This window comes from Copadichromis virginalis, linkage group LG10 (assembly GCF_057382275.1).
Source record: "Copadichromis virginalis isolate Kocher_CV1m ecotype Utaka linkage group LG10, C_Virginalis_male_GT1.1, whole genome shotgun sequence".
Lineage (NCBI taxonomy): Eukaryota > Metazoa > Chordata > Actinopteri > Cichliformes > Cichlidae > Copadichromis > Copadichromis virginalis.
In genome coordinates, this window is record NC_140627.1 from 8,963,733 (window position 1) to 8,983,123 (window position 19,391).

The following is a 19,391-nucleotide window of genomic DNA, read 5'->3' on the forward strand; positions in this document are numbered from 1 at the left end:
AGCCACTTGACTTGACTTGACTTGAATGCCATAGCACATGATTTACACCATTTTCACACTCCTGAAACCATTCAGTAAACGCGTGTACCCTTTAGATAGGAGCACTGTCATATATGTAAGTCCATAATATGTTTCATACCTTACCACAGCTGATGAAGCTGCTGTTATTTTGTCTACAAAGCTCGTTAACCAAATCTAATTAGACTGAAGAAAAATAGACAGCTAAAGGCTAATATTTATTTACTGGCCTATGTAGGAACTATTTTAATGTATTTCACTAATTTCACGTCTAAATATTCAGCCGTCCAATCGCGCTTCAAGTTCACTGTCCCTTTAAACCACTCGGGCGTCCTGCTCAGCGCACGGCGCAGTCTGGAACGGTCCCAGCTACAGCGCATGCGCCAGAAGTTGCTGCCGCAGACAGCAGTGATTCGGCAGCACAGGGCAACGGGAGAAAATCTGTCCGTTTTAAACCATGGCGACGTACTAAACGATGCCTTTCGCAGAGGTAAACGGAGAGTAAGTAGTTGTATCTTTATAACACGCCTGCTGTCCGACACCGTGTGACGTCCTCTGAGAGTGTGGCGTAAATATTAGGAAAGGTTGAGAAGGCAACAATGGGACTGTGTATGTTTCAGACTGGCTGGCTAGGTTAGCTAGCCAGGAGCCTGGGCAGTCAGCTGGCACGCTGACTGGTAACATACAGGTTTATAGCAACTGTACTGCTCTCCTGCATTGGCCCTGTATCTACTGTAAAGCTCCCATCAAAGGCTTAAATCTCTCTGATACTCAACTATGTTTTAGTTAGAGGGAAAAGCCATAAATTCTCGATTAGAGCTGATGATAACTGTACAAACTGGGCTTATGTTGTGTTGTGTTCAGCTGGTTAGCTAGTTTATATTGTGCAATGTGACAGCCACCAGTGCGGATTAAGCTGAGCTGTATTTGCCTGCTAAAGTATCATCGTCATCATCATCACACTCGTATGTTCACAGATTAAAAATGTCATCAACAATGATGCAGGTAGTTTTGCGCCTCATCTCAAGCTAAATCGTAAGTGGTTCTCCAATAAGAAGCCAGTTGCGGATGAAAGTTACAAGTTAGGTTATTTTATACTGCTTGCTACCTTCAAAGTTGTCTACCCCTGGCTAGTGTCCGATATAATCATGAAAGCGTGCAACCATTTGCCAAGATTTAGAGTCTCGGCCGTCTCCACTCGACTGTACAGATGCTGTGCGCCCTCCTTGCTCTCCAGGCGCGTCTGCAAATGGCACCTCTTAAACATAACGCCACGGGGAAGTGTTTCCACCTGCAAAAGCAAGTGTTAAAGGTGATAACAAAAGGTTGACGTCACCGAGCTCATCCTGATCCTGCCGCACAACCTCGACCGCTGAGGAGGTGGAGGAGGAGGAGTGCAGGAGTAGTTTCAGAGGACGAGAACAGCTTCTGTTTTTAATGCTAGCACGTCTAATGGTTCGTGTCTGGAAGGAAAAGGTCTATCTCTGATCAAATTTCGGGTATCCTAAGGGCGCACTTAACTAATGGGATCATATCGACGTTTCTCCCCCTCCGAGCCCAATCTTTACACGGCGGAATGTTAATGTTGTCACAGCCTGTCCGTGTTGTCTTTGGCTGCTCTGCTTTTATTGCTGTAATCGGTCTGTAATGTCATGGAGCTTGTGACGGATTTGATTAAAAGGCAACTCTTCTGTTCTATGACTGACCGGACTATGGAAGTTATCTGCTTTGTGCTTCACATGGTAAGATGATAAAACTGTGAAATATCCAGCGATTTAAAAAAATAAACTAATAAAAGTGTTTTGTCTACATTTGCATGCCCCTTTGAAATAAAAATGTGTGTATATATATATATATATATATATATATATATATATATATATATATATATATATATATATATATATATATATATATATATATATATAATAAATAAAATAATAATCTGTCGTTATGTAAAAAAGCCTTTTATCTCTTCTTTACCACGACAAAGGTGGGACTGTCTAGTCTATAGCAACGAGGGAAGGATGTGCTCTGTGATATCCAGCGCTTACTCAAACAAGAGCCTCACATTACTTGCCCAGAAGTGCAGTTTTGCAATGTAGCTTTCTTCCTCTATATTTTCCAAAGAGCGGATAATTAAATTTCAGACCTTGTTGTCGGGGAAACTCGGGGGGCGCGGGGGGTGTCCCTAGAACTGTATTTTTTATTTTTATTTTTTTTGGCAATTATCGTGTAGCAGGAACCCTCTTTGCATTGGGATGCTATGTTTCCCAGCACAATGAAGCTTAATTGGGGCTCAACAGCAAATTAATATAAGGCCTCTGCCCATCTGTAAAATGCAGTTCACCTCTAATGACAGCAGTTATGTCAGTGAATATATCTCTGTGTGTGTGCCACTGGGTATGTGGTTGCTTCTATTTAGGTCTCAAAATGACGTGTTTGCTCTTAGTTATAGAGGCTGCAGATAAGTCTGGATGTCATGAGCGCATGGTTCATTCGTTCATGTCACGCTGGTCAGCTCTGTAGAAAATTACAGCGTTCCAGCAAATTGAAATACCACTTGAATGTATGTGTTAATTAGATCTCTGCATGCCTTTTCAAAAGTGTCTCTCCTCCTCTGCCCATGAGTCATGTGCTGACTCTTTGACCTGTCACCACAAATCCTGAGTCTTTGCTGAGGGCAAACTGAAAGAAAAGCAAAGTTTTTTTTCCCCCCTTTTTTTTTTTTCACCTTCCCAGCCAGCCACTGACAAATTTGAACATATTGATCTACACTAAGGGCAGAGGAGGGCAATTTCCTCTAAAGTACTTGTGCAGCATCTTGGCTGCTATTGCCTCTGTTTGTTGTGGCCCGCAGGTGACGTAAAACTATGGCATGGGGGGGGGGGGGGAAAGCTACATATTGTAGAGAACACACATGATTAGAGGCTTTAGAATAAGTCGAGTGTGATTGTAATGCACGCCTACGCAGTTTTCCAGACGCTATTCTTACACGTTGTTCTTGCAAACACATGGCAAAGCAGATATTAGTGAGTGATGACTAGCTTCACAAGGTTCAAACCAATCATTGTGAGCACCTTACACTGAAGCCCAGATGGTTTTGTGTTGCAGAAGGTTCTCCATTCGACAGCCAAACTGTCTGATTCCCAACATTAGGCTTGTTTCAGACAGCAGTAATAAGAGGATAACATCAAAGCTCTGCTTTATTTCTGAGAGACTTCAGAGCAAGACTATGAATAACAGATCACAAGGTACAAAGAGTGAACCAGAGAACTTAGGCAGCTTTTATGTTTCAGCTGTTGTTGGGATTCACGGGGAGCTCATTAAAACACATTGATGAGGAAGAGTCCCGATCCTCTGATTGTTGACTGTGAAATTGCTCAGCTAACCAACATATTTTTGATGCAATGATTTTTCTGTGCCGGAATGAGCCTCTTGGCTGATGCTCATTCAAAGCCAGTGATTTGATGTAGCATTTTAGAGACTGTACTTGAAATGGAAATGTGTAACCGTGTGCTCTTCCCCCAGTGCAATACATGTGTACCTTTCTTTTTTTTCTTTTCCTGCAGGGTCCTGTGTATGTTTAATCGCTCACAGGTGTTGTCAGTGAATTTTATGCCCAGCATATTTTCTATTTTCCACACTTGATCATTTTAGATGAGAATGATTTGTTGACTAGTTCCATTTGCTAAATAAGGCTGCCCCTCTACCCAGGTGCCAGGCAGAAGGACTGAGATTTCCTAGGTACCATTGATCTTTCCGCCAGCTCCACCTTTCAGTCCTCCCATCACCAGGGCAGCTGTCAGCCCACACTCACCCACTCAGCCACCCACCACTTGGAGAAACTCTCTCTGAGGCCACCCAATGTCTTCTCAGCTGAATGAGTCTGGTTTCAGACAGTGAACAGATGTTTGGTAGCCTCTGTGAGAAAGTCAGGAGACTCAGTATGTGGGTCAAACGCAGGTCAGACTCAGCATAGAGAACTGCAGCCACATGATACATCCAGATCAAGTGTTTACAACATGATGGGCAACTTCTGGATATCTCTGAGAAAAGAGACTCAACTGCAGGACTGAGGCTGTGGGTCAGCTGTTTGCATGGTATTCAGTTTGGTTCATGTGGGTGCTTTTATTTTGTGCAGTGACCGCAGGCAGTAGCCTTCATATGAAGATACAGTTTGTTTCTTTGTTTGCTGCATTTTTGTGCATAGATTTGCATGCTAGCTGGCAGGTCCAATTAGGGTAACAAAAAAAAGAAAAGAAAAATAAAGCCCCACTCTTGCTTGGTAGTTTGCATAATCAGCAAAGCCGAGCCCTTAAGCCAGGGAGTGATGTTACAAACACAAGGAGCAAAGGGCTTTCTGAAACTGTTATGTCTTCAGCTTGAGGGTAATCATGGACAAATCTCTAAGCCTCACAGTGCCATTCACAGCAATAACAACAGTTAGTGCAGTAGGACGAACAGGGCTAGGTCTAGGAGAGCATCTGTGTGATCAGGCTTGTCAGAGGCATTGCAGATGACGGGGTTGTTTATCCACCTCCATCTTCACAGGAACAGCAGAAGAGCAGGGCAGATACTGTTATCTGTTTATGGCACAAGAGAAGGGCATCTCAGTTGGATCACTGACCCTCCACGGGCACTCTCCGCCTCCTAGTACCAAGCGCTGTCTAATAAGAGGTCGCCAGACGAGTCCCATATCACTCTTAAGTGATCCTAATAGATGCCATTAGCATGTCCACGGTTATTGCTGCAGTTTTCCACTGACCATGCCAACTGTACATGTCAGGGCATCATTATCCACCGACAGGGAGGCTCAGAGTCTGACTCAAGTCTGTGGGGTCAGAAAGAATGCCACAACAAAGCAGCAGTGAAGCTGTAGAGGATATCAAGTGGTGGGGATATAGGGGAGAGTGAGCTCAAAGTGTCATAGTTGGCACAGACATTAGATAAAGCTTAGCTACAAGAGGATTAGAGAGGGAGGAGATGTAAAATGCTCTCGGCTAATTGGGCTTTATTTTTAATATTTCAGAGGGTTCATTAGACACTAAATTGGTGAAGTATTTCAGCTCTGTCTGTTGCCTGAGAGCCTTTTTCGGGACAAGCTTTACAACCTGAATAATGGCATAATTTTTGTTAAGGCCTGGTCATTGAAAATAGCACACTGGTATATTAAAATTCTCCCTTTTCCCCCTCCTGTTACAAGGTTAGATTTCATCTTTTTTGCCCAAATACAAGCTTAGTTGCAGGCCTACATCTGGGTCAGTCCATTCTGACTTCATCTACTTGACTTTTTTTGTTTTTTTCCTCTATGTAATTTTGAGCAGGTCACAGTTGCCTGAAGGATATACTTTAGGGTATCATACAGTTGTCTTTCAAACTGACAAAGCAGTGAATGACTTTGACAGTGGGTATGGGGCTCAGAGGCTTGGTCTGGGTGTTAAGCTCTGTGCTGGAAAGGGACGTAGGCTGTGCTGAGAGAGCTGTCGAGAGCGGTCAGTGCACAGCGCTTTGCCATGACCCTCCACAGCTTATCATCAGTTACACCACTTCTCCGGGCCTCAGTGTGTGGGTGTGTTTTTTCTGTGTCCGTGCAGCGTGCTGGAGACAGAGTGGTGCTTAGAATGGGGTCCTTTATAACCTCCTAACCCTCTGGTCCTGTTTGCTTCCATTGTTGGCCACAGTGAATGGTATCTCCGTGCCTTGAAAAGTAACCAGATGACATTCTTCCTGTTGTTCAAAAGGGCCTGGGGTTCCGTTGTAAAAAGCATCTGAAAGGATAGGCTAAGACTGTGACCTTCAGAGGCTAATCTCTGGCATGTCATTCAGTGCCTATTTGAAGCAAATGCAGACCTTTCTCCCTGGTAGCAACGCACCAGTTCAAACAAAGAAATTCCTTATCAGTTTTCAACACTTAGACTTTTAAAAACAGTCAAGATAGTTTTGGGTTTTTTTTTCCTTCTCCATAAAGGAACCAGAGGATGTTTTGTAGCAGCTGAAGTGAATCGTTATTCCAGACAGGCAGTGTGTCTGACACCTACATTGTCCAAACAGTCTCTTCAGCCTGTGACTGAGCCCTCTGTACACAGACCTGTGGCATCAGCAGCCCCTCTGTACTGAATGCTGAAATACCGCTGCTGCTGTGAAAGCAATGGGGATGAAATGCACTTAGTGAGACAGTAAACATCGGTGAGCTCTCAAACTATCTTACGTTGTTTATGTCTCCTCCTCTCCGGTGTATTTGCTGTGTTCAGCTGGCTGAGTTTCCTGGAATGTGCAGAGATGCGGTTGTCGCTCTGTAGGGGGATGTTGGCTTTAATCACAGTTCATAGTTCAACTCTGTAGTTGGACTCAACTGAGCAGCAATCAGACAAGAGTCACATTATTCTTCTGAACTGGAAGACCACACTTGATGTAGCTGTTTTATTATGAAGTTTGCTCTTTGCTCAACAGATTCAGATCATTTTTCCCCTCTTGTATATGAAGAGTTTGAAAAATGAGCTATTTAAACTTTGAACCACAACTATTGCATTTCTGACAACACTTGAAAGGGAGCAGCCTTCACAGCATAATACGGTACTGCTATTTAGTTGTAAAGTTTTACTTTTCATGACTCGCTCTTTAACAGATGCTTTTAGTCCACACCTAATGAGACTTTACCATTCATCTATTCAAGGGGATTTGCTTTTCAGCAAATTCACTTTAGTGGCATTGAGCTGTCTTTGTGCTTGTCTAAAAGATCTCTGAGAGCAGGCCTCCCATTGCAATGTTTCGTCTGTGCTTCATGTGTACCACCTGTATGGGGTTAAGACTAGGGTCAGACCTCTTGCAGAAGTCCATTGTCTGGGTTCCCGTTTTAAGCTGGATTGTGCTAAGGACTGACAAAAGGAAAAAGCTGTCAGGTTTATAGGGCCTCTTTCGTCAGGCATCTTTCAACAATAAATGATTGGCATATCTCCTGCCATTTCCCCCTTTTGTTTGCGGCCATTGAGTTTGAGAGCAAATAATGAAATTGACCATTACGTGCGATTTGTTTGCATCCCCTGCCTGCGTCCCTGAGCACATGCGCACACATAAAAAAAGCGAGGTTGTTTACAAAGGAAGCATTGGATTAGAAAAGGAAAATGCCAACTTTTATCATGCCACTGCACAAGCATTTTGCATTAGTCAGAAAATATCCCCTGAAGTAGTGTAACATCCGCAGAATGTGATTGAGATAGAGGGGGGAGACAGGGTGGGAGCAAAGGAAGAAGGGTGGGCCACAATTTGAAAGGCATACTTGAAAGTACTTGCAGTAAAGAGTCCTGAGGCAGGTCATGTTGCTGTGTGACAGAAAAGCATTCGTCTTGCTGTGTATCTGACGTCCCAGGGTCTCATTGCGAGGGCTTGCCTTCTCTGCGTGTCAGCTTTCTGTAATTAATAGCCAGTAGCCCGCTTACCCCATCAAGGGACCAGGTGCTGCTTAGATCTGCTCTGGCATGGAAAGACGGCAGATAAGCTGGTCGTGGGTTTTACAGTTATCAGGATAAAACCCACAGATGTCACCAGCCTCTCTATATAACTCAGTTGATTGTGTACATATAAACACAGTTGTAGACCTCAAACAAAGGGATGAATTTTAGTGGTGCACCGCTGATGGACGGCTTGTTGGTAAAGGATGCGGTTCATTTAGTCTATTTTGTGTCAAGCACCATTGTGCTCATGTCCTGTGCTGTTTAGCAGGACTTGCGGCCCTGACAGATTGCCATCCCGATGGGGAGATTTACCCAGCCAGCACTGCCAATGGCACTGACACCATCATTAGACTTTGATCAGCTGCATTCTGCAAGGGGAAGAAGAGAGAGTAATATTCTTGATCTAATTACTGAGACACATTTCAGGCAGTGTAATGTGTGATTTAACCTCTTGTCAGGGGCTATAAAAGGAAGCTGGGTTAATCTTCCTGGCAACCTCTTTTCCACGCAGGGGAGAGTGCCTTTAAATTTCCTTTTCCTAGGAAGCTACTAAAGACCAGCATCCCAGTGTGGTATGCTAGCACCACTTCTCCTGGCCTTCTAGTTGACATCTCTCAAGGCGAGAGTTCTCTGACCTTTGAATGTTCGCAACAGCTGGTTTGCAGGAACTCGTGCATTTGCAGAATTGCAAGAAGAACAAAAAACCCTGTCCTTTGACTTCTGTATGCTTCCTCCAAATGGATTGTTTTGCAGCCTCCTTTGTTACTCTCCCTCGTTCTTTTGCTCCCTCTCCATCACCACCCACACACTGCAGCATGAAGAGTGCAGGGGACTTGATTGAACAAATAGATTGTAAGTGGAAACGAGGGGTTTGGGTTAATCAGTCAAACATAGTTAAACAATTCTTTGGACATGAAGGGATTAGTCTTGCCTGCGTTGAGCTCATCAGAACCAATTCTTCCCAGTGCTGGCTAGGCTTTTAGGGCCAAGGGCCATGGCCTCTCTAGCTCCATGGAGAACCACACACGCACCCCTCAGCATGCTCCATTGCCTCTGAATGCCCCACCACTCTCCTCTTCCTTTGTTACAGACTACAATTGGAATGATGGATTAGCAAATTAAATGCAGACCTTTCTATTCATGGCTATTCTCGCTTAAAGTCTCATTCACTGGATCTATCACAAACCTGCTTTAAAATGGTTACCAGGTTCACTCCATGTCTTCTAATTCCTTCACAAACATGTCTTTTACACTTAAACATTTTGTGAGAAAATGGTCCACTGACTTTTTCCCACCATAAAGGGCTCTCTGTATCTTGTTTTTACAGGATGACTTCCTGTACGCTTTCTTCCCTCTTCTTTTTTTTTTCCTCTTTTAAACTGAGTGCTGATCACACTGATAGGAAGTGGCCCTGATATGATGATGTGTTGGCAAACGCAGAGTGTACAGCTGCAGCCAGCCTGAGCCTGCTCTAAATTAACCGTGTCACTGTCTTTTCCATGTTCCTGAGAGCTGAGCACTGACCCTGTTGGCCCATTCATATTGCATTTTTTCTGATATCATGTTATTTCACAGTTTTAATTGATGAGATAAATGGATTTACTCACTCAAATATAGGTCTCTCTCATATATATATATACACATATACATATATACCCTGATGGTAAGCGCATCATGGACAAAAGTAAAACAATGTCGGATGTGCCACGCAATGCTCAATTGGTGGGAACTAGTGCGTTAGCGCAGTTAGCTTGTTAACGTGTTGACACCGTCCAGCCTCACGCACGGGACAATCCGTGTTAACTCGTTAACGGAGATTTGCCGCGTTATGTCATTTTAACGAGATTAACGCTGACGGCACTAGCGGGAACACAACGAATATGACTGCACATTTACACCGACATCATCCTAGTGCAAAGTCAAGTGGAACCAGACAAAAACAACAAGCAGGCATGCTACAAACTTTACCCGAGTCATTTAGACAGCACATGATTCTCCTTATGGGGACCTGTGACAAAGTGGCTAGGACAGAATTCATTTGCCATTTGTCACTTGCATATATTGTTATTTTGTGTTCCGTTATCCTATAGTCTATCATAATGCTTTAATGTAAACACAGCACATGCAACCTTGGCTCTACATACTATCCCGGGTCTGTTTGTGGTAGCATTGGTTATATTCATTTCATCTGTGCAAAGGTACTTAAAGCTAAATGTCACTTCATCATTAATTGATTTGGATTCTTTCATTTGTTTATGTAGTTTGGTTATACTTACTACTGTTTGTTCCTTTGAGCAGGTCCTATGTGTAAAACAAGTATGTCAGAAGGGCCGCCCCAGTACTTCCTGATTTTATAGGATATGATGTCACTGATCATGTCAATTGGGTGTAACCAAATGAAGGGGTGTTTCTTTTGTGTAAAATTGTTTATTTCATTTAAAATAACCTAATGAAGTGAAGAGATTGACTTTTCAAACTGTTTAGTTGGGTGAATGAGTTTGTTAAGTGGAAAAATTATTTTATTCCTGTTTCTTTGTCTAGACTGTGTTATTTAGTCTACCCTGTTTTCCCAATGGTAGAGGTTAATGAGATCCAGGTGTGAGTGGAATTCTGTATAAAGCAGGTGAGATTTTGACTGACAGGTTCTTATGTTTTTGTGAAACAATTGTTGAAAGGCAACGCCAGAAAATAAAGAACACTTAAAAGAAACTTGAACAGTCTGCAGATGCTGTCTTCCTATCACTTTCCATGCTGCTTATGTTACGCTACTTCACAGAACCTGATATGTGTAATATGCTGCTGAGAATATGCCCCAGAAGAAGCGTATAGTATAGCTTTTATTTTGGAAAGAGCCATTTCTCTGTAACAAACTCTCTTTTCCAAAGATGAGTGATTTCCCGATCAGATAGATTATTTTTATTATTATTATTTTGATGTTTCAGCAACATTAAATTTAAAAGCTTTATAATTTTAATAAATGACAAATTAAAAAGGCATGAATATATATATATATATATATAATATTATTACACACACACACTTACTTTCTTGTCTGTTTACCACTGCCGCAAAAACATTGCTTTCCTATCTCTGCTTCCTCTGTCCCACAATTCGTCCTCCAGTGCAGTGTGGGGGGTGGATTGCTGTGCTCTGTAGAGACCCCAATTAGCAGGACAAGCATGCCTGTTGAAGGTCACTCCCAGAGCTTTGGTGTGAGAAAAAAGGAGGGCTGGGCCAGTGAGAAGTAGCTCTGACAGTGACCGGGCTGAGACTCAGCTGGACCCCAGAGTTCTCACACAACAACAACACTTTTTTAACCTTCTTAGCAGTTTGCATGATGTTAGCAAAAAGTGGCTGAGGGTTTTGCTAAAGGTCAAGTGTTCTCGGTGGATTGTCATACTATACTGCGACCATATCTGAGAGATCCATTTGTCATTAGCTCCAAAGTCCCCTACTTCATCAGCCCGTGTCTGGTGTCTGCTATCTCTGCCTGATTGATGGCTCTGTCCTTATTGCAGGGAACTGGGGTCGATGGCAAAAAATTTGCTGCTGGGTGCATTAATGCTGTGTTCAGTGGCATAGACCTTTGAGCACGCCTCATCAGTCTTGAATCATTGCACGGCCACAGGAGATCTGTATGAGCAGGCATGATGCAAGACAGGGAGAGAGGGGGAGCTAGGGACAGGAAAAGGAGTTTTAATCAGCTGGGTTAACTCTGTTACTCACATGACCCTATGTCACTGCTACAGGAGTATACTTAAATATTTTAAGCTTCAGAAGCCAATGCCAATGTTTACCAGTTTTCAATTTATTTGTCATGTTTTTGTTGTGATTTACTGATCTGTGCTAGGGGAAATGAAGAAATCTCCATCGTAAAACATTATTTAATGGCTTTAAAATATTTTTGTCTTCATTGCGAAATCTTGGAACATTTAACCAGCTTAAAATCACAGATAAATATCAACCATTTTCATGATTAATTGGCCTTTTATTTATTTATAATCTCTGTCAGAACTGTCTGAAATGGTTAGAAGGTAAGTTAAATCTGCTTCTTTTCATCACAGAAAAGAGCAAACTAATGGTTGCATGTAGCAGTTAACGGTTTCTTTTGCAGCTGAATTTTGCAATTCACTTGCAAAATAAACACATTTGTCTGTGCAAAACAGTATTAACTTCAGTATCTGGCTGTGTTCAAATTCTGAATTAAAGCTGCTCAGTGATTTAATTTAATATTCATAAAATAGTCCTGTGTTTGATTATGACATTTAGCCTGTTTGCTTTGGTATTGTAGAGATTGTTGATTGTTTGTATAATAAACCAGTACCTGTGTAGGAGTAAAAACTGTGGAGCCATGACAACACCAGTATACACCAACAGAGTGTGTGTAGGCTCACTGTCAGACAGGCAGACGGAGGGGCCCTCACAGCCTGGGAGGGCCAGATGTTCCCATGCAGACACAGAGGTGATATGTTTGCCATACTGGGCCTGTATTTGCCTGGCTCTCCACAGAGTCACCGGCTGGCTGCCCGATACCCCGAGCTGTTGTGTGCTGGGGAAAGAGCTGGGGTGGAGAGGCACGCACATAAACTCTGGAGATGAAAGAAACCTGCAAATGTCTTGTGTGTTGCCAGGGGCAAAAGAAGCACCTCTCATACAGTGCTGTCCACTGGAGAAAGAGCTGCATTTGCCTTCTTTTTTTTTTTGTCCTCTCTCAGATGACCACCAGATACGAGAAGGGCTGGGTTCAGCATCGCTGGAAGGCCAGGCTGAATGTTAGAGCTGCTATGGAGGCGGCTGACCTTCCCAACCTTTAATAGACACTGGAGGGACGTAGATTAGCCTTTACTGAATACATATACAATGTTGTTTATAACAGGGAAATGGCTATCTGTTTTTGACGTGTATGACAACAGATCTGGTCGTCGCCACCAGACCTGCAACTCTTTAATCTATTTTTACCAGCTGAACAAGTGGACGGTAAAAACCTGCATTTTCTGGCTTTAAAAGCTGAAACATGTTGCAGTGTTTTCCACACATTGCCTTTTATAAACCAATAAGCAATTAAACAGCATACAACATACCAGAGTTTAAGATGAAGCGCTAGTTCACTAAAATTCTTTTAGAGGTCAGTGTTTATTAATTGCAGCATGGCCCTGAGTTATTGAAGCATCTAGATTTTTAAAATTACTGATATTCTTTCACCACTTGGTGCTCACAAGTGTTTCACAAGCCACACTTAAGACTTTAAGTTATCTAAACCAAGCATGTGAGAAATGCGACGGCATTAAATAGGAAGAATTCTGGTAAACACAGTTGTAATGGAGGGCATTAAAGCAGAATTGTTGACGTGAGTTTTCCCGCAGAGTTGGATCAGGCATACGTCTAATTAAAGTTCTTTCTTTATGTGTTTGTACTGGTGTCTATACAGCTCATATGGGAGAGAGGCCAGTTAGTATAATGGCACAGTGGATAAATCTCTCACAGCAGGCCTGTGTAACACTGGAAGCTGTTTTTGTGTGTTAAGCCCTTTTAGGATGATTTGTGAGAGTCAGCACTTACACAGTTCTGCTAAGCAGAGCTGCTCTGACCCTGCACCCCCACTAAATCAGTTCAGCCCTTGCAAACAGGCCAGAGCTGGTTAATACTGGGTCAATAATATGGGTCTGAGTGGGACAAACACACAGAGACTTAACTTTTTTTCCCTCTCTTAAACACAGCATACATGTCAATAATAAGGCAGTGGATATACAGAGGAGGTCATTATTCCTACAGGGGGAAGTCACTAGTGCATATGTACGTGTGTGTATGTCGTTTTCTTTACATGTTGTGTATGTGAGAGAGAGAGAGAGAGCAGGAGAGAGTGAGAGCTGGGTGAACAGCTGCATTGATTTGGTTTTGTTTGCTGTCTACTCAGAGCAGAAATGTAAGCCGTGGGAACACCTGGAGAGTGGGGAAAATGGGAGAAGAGGTGGTGGTGGTGTCAGCTCTGCCCCTGGCTCTGTACCAAGCATACATGGATGCACAAACGCACACACACACAGACCTCACATGTGTGAGGGCAGCCTGGGATCCCAATCAGCAGCACTTAACAAAGCTTTCCTCTTTCTGCCTTTAATCGCAGGCTCAATTTGTCACTGGGGTGTCCAATTTCTGATAAGCGCTTTGACTGAGAGAGGAGAGGTGGGGAAGAACACAAAATGGATGCACCTGCTAACAAATGAAATCAAACCACTCCATCTTCATTTCCCCCCTTTTCCACCAGCTGGAACAATGCTGCCTTGCTTAGCTCTCGGCACATTAAGTTATTTCCCACTAACTGGAGTTATTTCCCCCCACTAACCAGCTAGAGGGCCTGGCTGACTTGCAGTCAAATAGGTAGCATCGCCTGATCCTTTAATGTCAAATTCTTCCACACTGACCATCCTCCTCCTGCTGGCTGAATATTGTTTAGTAGGTCCCTCCTTTTTTTTGGTTTATAGCTGTAAGATGGGAAAAGTTAAGGATGAGACGTTCCATTCTCAGATTTCTGACCATCAGAGTACTTCGTGTAGCTTTACTTGTGAGGCTAAGTATGGAAGTCAATCCTTTGAGATATTTTGAGGTAGGTATTGAGGCCAAATGGCCCAATTTCCTTGCTGACGTGCATTTTCATTTGTGCGTGTTGGGACAAGTTCATTGTCGGGCTTGTTATTTTTGTGCATCAATATAATTGTTTTGTACACTGAGTCTAATTGCAGTATATCGCATTACTTTATCCTGCTTCTAAGACAACTGTGCAATTTGTTACAGAGCCACATACAAAGCAAGCAGCTTGAAAAAAACAGCTGCCTCAGGTCTGGTGATTTCTATCACTTGCTGCACATACCACAACAAGCACACACTCACCATACACAATACTGCATTCTACTCTAGTTAGTGTTGGTGTCTAACCATAATATTCCAGTCCGGTACCAAAGCCCACAGTGTAACATCTGACACAGCAGCATGTGACTCAGCACATTGTTGTCTGGTGTGATGTGAGGATATGTGAAGATAACACAGATGTGGTGGCACCAGTGAGGAGATGAAAAGAGCGGCGATGATAATGGTGTGTTTGTGTGAGCGCTGTATCTGGTTGTGTGATCTGATGGTTACCAGAAGGCTGGATTAGCATTGGAGTTCTTGCAGCTATGATTCTTAAACTTTTCTTCTTCTTTATTTAGGACTATTGTCAAGATGCTACAGCCTCACTCTGGTAGCACTCGTACTTCCTTTTTACATTTGCTTCCAAGCGATCAAGTCAAATGGTAATTGCAGCACCGAGCAAAGACGTGGCCAGTATTTGAACCTTATCACGAGTGACTTTTGAACAGCCTCTCAGTAATACGTGCCAATCAGAACTCCTCTGAGCTGAATTAAAACAGTTAGGAAATCAATTCCAATCTCCAGTGTTGCTTTATGAAATCTTTGCTTTCCTCTTCTTTTACTGTATGTCAGGTCTTTTTTTCCCCTCCCTCAAGTGTTTTAAGAGTCATGTCTGAGAATAGGCTGGCTCTTTCCTCACTGAGGCATGCCCAGCTTCTGGCTGTGCTCTCGATGGATTTGCTGCAGATAAATAAATAACTAGGCTGGCACCCCTCACTTTGGTTCCCCTCTGTTTTGGCAGGCCATCCACACTGCATTTTCTATCAGGTGTAAACATGTCTGTCAAACGGCGCAGTCAGGGGCCCCAGCATTTTGGCATTCATGACGCCATGCATGCACCGCTGCCAGCACTTTCTGTCTGCCCGTCTGACCTTGGCCAGCCTTGACGTGGCTGAGCACACTTAGCTCTACCTTCCACTTTTGTAGAGCTCTTGGGGAAGCCAAGCAGGCTTAAGTGGCTGTTAGTGAAACTGACCCCAAGTTGAAGAACGGACTTTGGCTGGCTGTCCTTGCAGCAGTTATGTGGTGGATGGGTAATGACCATGACATAGCTGTGGCATACATATCCTAGCTAGACCAGGACACTTGCAGGCGGATACGTTTTCATTCTCTCATCTCGCTACCATGTCGCTGTCATCATCTCCACTGTGACGAGCCGTGGTCATCATCCAAGAGGCTACGAACTACTGATGCAAATACAAAACAGGACAAATGGGGTCAGCCTGATAAGAGAAGAGGCCTCTTACTGTCAGGGTTACTGTCCTTTTCTCAGTTTCATGGTGCACAACTTCTCTAAGAGTCTGTGTTCTCATCCTGAAACCAACCCTCCATATCTGACACCTATGCAAAGATTTAGCCAATCCAACTGTGGACTGTGCAGTATTCTAGGGGCATGCTGCCTCTCTCCGCTCCACATCCACCGTCTCACCTCGGGGAACTGTCACTCTTTCATCAGTTAGTTACTGAGCATTCATACCGTCTCCCAGTTGTTTCACAAACCCCTCCCTCCCTCTAAAGAAGAGCATCTTCAAGTAGCTGTCTTCCTCTCTCCCAAAGTATTGCAGCAGTTTCCTTACTTGACAGATTTATCCCTGACACACTCTTGCAACTTGGAAACCACTACTTTACAGACTCTCAATTTGTGTGCAAGTTGAGTTTGGGTTGGCTGTCTTCTCTTCTGCTTCTTCTTCTTTCTTTTCTTTTCTTTTTTCTTTTTTTTTTTTTTTTAACCCTCTGCTCGTGATCAGAGCTATCTCCCACTCTCTCGCCCTTTCTCTTTTGGCGAGATAACACTCGGGGTTGATGAGGGGATCTCTGCTAACTGAAAAGCAAACGGCCCATCCCGAACGCCTCGGGATGTGCTGGAGTCATCAGGATCCATTGTGTGAAACTGTGAAACCAGCCTGTCATAGCCTAACACGCCCGTGTCCCTCAGCTAGCAACAGCAATCCTTCCTGCCTCTGTTGTTTGTGCAGCCTGATGGGCTAATGAAGGCCATACCAAAGTGTTATTTCTTCCCACCGTGCTCAAGAGCCAAGGCTTTTTCCCCTTTCTTTTGACAGAATACTCTGGTTTGGTATTCAAGGGTAAAAAGCTGTTCTCATCTTCCTGCTCTCTTTTTTTCTTCTTTCTTTACCTCCTATTCAGACTCAGCTTGCAAAGAAAAGTAATTTCACTCTTTCTGTCCCTGAGAGAATCAACACAGTGAAGTTGCATTGAATTCCTGCTGCAACATTTTTTTTTCTTGGCTCTATTTCAGACCCATAACCTGGGGGTAAACATGCAATTAAAATAACAGCAGCCTGCTTTCTCCACCACTCTCTTCTTCAGCTGTTAGCGCAAGCCATGTACAACATGGTGACTAGGCTCTCCTAATTGCTTTTGCTCATAATTGGTATAGAAAAACTGCTAATATAATACCAGCATCCAAACATGCTTTCTCACCTTATTTCCCCGACCTTCCCCCTCCTTCATTGTATTTCTGCACAAATATTGTAGATGTCTGCTTCTAATTAGCTTATTTTCTGTGACCCCCCCCCCCCCCTCCCCCCATTTTAATATGCTATGCAATTAGCCTGATGCTATTTCCAAATTTCTAACAAATGCAGATTATAGTTGATGGAGAGGATATTGATCAAAACAATCAGCACATAAATGCAGTCAGCTGGTCTCATTTCCTAAATGGCTTCCATCTATCCTCTTCCTCCTTCACTTCTCTGTAATCTTTTTTTTTTTCAAACTTTCAGATGGCTTTCTATTTCTCCTTCCCCAGTGAGAAATGAAAAGAAAATATAGGTCAGCTTTTATGGGAGCAATTTGACACATGACACAAGCCATGCGCATCACTTGCTCAAGTCCTGATTTGTCTTCTTGCCTTTATTTGTCTATAATGAAAGCCGCACAGTTATTCACACGCTTTATTACAGTTCTATAAGTAGCTGGTGGAGACTTGCCGAGTCACGGCCCCCCCCCTAATACTTTGAGAACCCCGTAGTGTCTGTCTGCACGGGGCTGATAGTGTGAGACGCCTGGCTAAACTCCACCAAGCCAATCCCTGCTCCACAGGCCTTCCCAGCTGGCTTGGCTGGGCCTCCTTATACGCAACTGTGTTTCCACTTATAACAGGAGGGGCTTGTCTCTGTACGACAAGGACTATTAGGTGATTAGGGTAGATATTTACCTGAATGGATGGGCAGCTTGAGGGTCAAGCTCCCTGTTTAGAGTAGGCTAAACCCCCTGGTAGTTACAGGGCAATTTGGACAGCCAGCAGGCGACCGAGTCATGTGTCCAATTACATCCTGCAGAGAGGCACCTCCAACTATCGCGAGCTTGGTCCCTGTCTGGATCTGACACTCTGTCAGGTGTATTCGTGCCGCTTCTGATACAAATAGTCTGAGTGTTGGGAGGGGGGGAAAAAAAGAAAGCCTCCATGGGGGTGTGCGCCTTTGTAGAAAGTGCCACTGTTTGGCGTGTGATGTATATTTGAAGTCACTGTGGCAGTGGTGCTGAAAGGCAAGTCAGTAAACGTCAGGCTTCTGTCTGTCGGGTTTCATGTCCGCCTGCTCTGCGCTACAAAGCAGAGCGTCAGCTTGGGCATTACCATAGGCTGACCTTTGTTTCTGCACTCCCCACTGCACACTTTTCTGACATTCAGGGGCGCTGTGGGGGAGGCAGGAAGGGGGTGGCCTGTTGGGTGGTTGGGTTTTTTTGCATGTAGTGTGTTGTGTGTGTTCTTACAACAAATTAACGGACAGTTATGTGCTCGGTTTTGTTTTGTTTTCCCCAACATCATTTCACTCTGCTGCCACCGTTCTGCTTTTGAAACCCTCCTAACAAAGACACTGCTGTATTTGATATTTAGCTTTCCTCCACACCAAACCTGCCTGTTGTCAAAGAGATTGCTGTTATCTTTCTGTGAAATCTTGGCATCCTGATAAATGAGAGAGGGCTGGAAATCTTGCCTGTTGACATCAAGGCACCATGTACCTAAAATCCTTCCAAGGCCAGAGGGAAAAGAATAACATATCAACCCAATTAAAGTTAATGCATGGTGACACGCTGAATTGAGGGCAGGGATTGCAGCCATATGGCAGTCCAGGCTGTAAATCAGAAGGCACAGGAAAGGGGAGGAGGATGAGAGGAGTGGGAGCAGAGGCCAAGCAACAGAAAAGGTGACGCAGTGTCAGTGCGGCAGAACACCCCCGAAATCCTCAGATCCATCTCAGAACTGCCCCCTCCCCATGCAGCACCCTAAGGTGCAATCCCCTCAGGTGTCTGTGTAGAACTGGCAGCTTCATTAAGGCTTGTTTTTTTGTTTTGTTTTTTTTTTTTTTTGGGGGGGGGGGGGGGGGTGTCTCTACTTCTTGCTGGGAGGATTTAAATGAGCTGTCATCCTGACCTTTTTGAGCTCCTGCTTTTTAAAGCAAGTTCAGCCCCCGCCACCCCTCTACTACCACCCTAAACCCGGTACCCTTCTTTCTTCCTTTTCACCTTTCTCTCTCGCTTTGTCACTCTTTCCTCCACTTGTCTCTTCTCCCCGCAGGGGGGAAGACACTTTTAAGCCATCACCCTGCGGCAGACAGGCATGGCAAGGTTGTTATGTGGGTAATTGCCTCTCTCATAGACGCTTGTTTGTCTGCGCTCACTTGCCACCCTCCTCTGATGCCACACGGCAAACGGGGAGGGCACGGACTCTGTAGACTTAATTTGCTCCCTGACTGTTCTTCAGTGCTGATTAAGCAAGCATCTGTGGTGTTTTTGAATACAGCAGTAAGCCAAGTGGAGCATGGCTAACGTTTTCTCCCTCACTGTTACATCAAATTATTGCACAAAGTGGCAGACATTTATGGGAGCCGTAGCCATGTTTATTCATTTCTTTCCACCCGTCCCTAGCTGACTCCATTGTTTAATGTCCCCGAAATAAGGGCCTCTTTGAGGTCTGGAGGACTGCAGTATCGATCAGAGATGCACTAACTTGTCAGAGCCAGGCCTCTTGAGTGTGTTCTTTTTGGGTAT

The 19,391-nt window shown here is 43.9% G+C and overlaps 1 protein-coding gene across 3 annotated transcripts in view; it reads left to right on the forward strand.

Moving 5' to 3' along the window:
* The first annotated feature begins 390 nt into the window (after positions 1 to 390).
* Positions 391 to 19,391, forward strand: part of fam222ba (family with sequence similarity 222 member Ba) — a 30,382-nt gene continuing 11,381 nt past the window's right edge. Inside the window, exon 1 of one of the 3 annotated variants that reach the window (XM_085469674.1) lies at positions 391 to 519. The gene's annotated coding sequence lies outside the window, so the exon portion shown is untranslated. The other 2 variants (XM_085469675.1, XM_085469676.1) reach the window with 2 other exon arrangements.